Source organism: Choristoneura fumiferana, chromosome 10 (assembly GCF_025370935.1).
Source record: "Choristoneura fumiferana chromosome 10, NRCan_CFum_1, whole genome shotgun sequence".
In the NCBI taxonomy this organism is placed as follows: domain Eukaryota; kingdom Metazoa; phylum Arthropoda; class Insecta; order Lepidoptera; family Tortricidae; genus Choristoneura; species Choristoneura fumiferana.
The window spans coordinates 7,619,871-7,621,144 of NC_133481.1; positions in this window are offsets into that span (position 1 = coordinate 7,619,871).

Here is a 1,274-nt window from a genome sequence, read left to right on the forward strand (position 1 = left end):
ATGATGAGATGAGGTACTTTTGAAAAGGTAGGTACAGTCACCAGCACCAATGTCTGACAAAAAGCGTGATAACATATCTGATACGACTCTACTTCTAGGGCCGGAAGGACGTGTCAGATATTTTTTGCACGCTCCATCTGTAGCTAACCTAGGTAACCTACATTTATTCATTAATATTATGTGCTTTTGTAAATTAGTCATATAAAGCACGAATTAAGTACTTAAAAATAAAAATAAAACCGTCCAAGTCTTTGATGAACCATCATACTAGATTCAAGGTCACAGCTCTGAAAACGGCCAGAGAAATAAGAGCACAAAATAAATTGTGCTCTTATTTCTGACAGTACGCGTCAACCAGAGCCAAAGTGCGGAACGTGTTAAAATGCCACCTGTTCATTTAATAAAATTGCGGAAACAGGCCACGTAACACTAGGGTTTCTGAAGGAATAATCTTCTTTAGGTAAGTACAAGTCAGTATTTTATTTAAAGTACGTAAAAATGGCAGTTTACCATTTAAAATCAATAATTTATTGTTTGGCCAACCATCTTGCCAAAATCGGTGTTTCTGGAACAAAAAATTTCGTAGAGTAGTTCTCATTTTAAAATAATTTTATTTTTTTTGTAGATTTCCTAGTGATCCTTTTCGCTGTGCGGAATGGACCTCTATTGTCGCGAGAGAAAGAGAAGAAGAACTTTACAGACCGCACAAAAATTCGACTGTATGTTCGATTCATTTTGATAAATTTGACATTAGTTGGAAATAGCCAAAGGCGTAGATTACGGAAAATGGCGATTCCAAAATTGCAGGTAAAGTTTACATAAAGTTTAAAATAATATAAAGATTAAGTGTGGCGAGGTGAAGTGAAGCTATATTTTTAAAGAGACGTAAAGCTTCAAGTTCAACTGCCGTATGATATTTATAATATTGCGTTTAATTGCAGATTCTCGTGAACAACAAAATACAGTGCACAGAATTAACCGAATCGATGACGTCAAATCTGGTAAAAACATTTATGTTGTCTTTTTAAACCCTGACGCAAAAAGGGGGGTGTTATAAGTTTGACCGAATGTGTGTCTGTGTGTCTGTCCTGTGACACCGGTACGTAGCTCTTAAACGGGTGAACCGGATTTGAATATGGTGTTTTTATTTGAAAGCAGGTTTTTTGAAGTGTTGTCAATCACCCATTTTCTAATTAGTTAACTTAATTCAGTTAAGTATCTATAAGACTTTCGTTTCATGACAATATTTGTAGTATGTAATTTTTTTGTGTTAT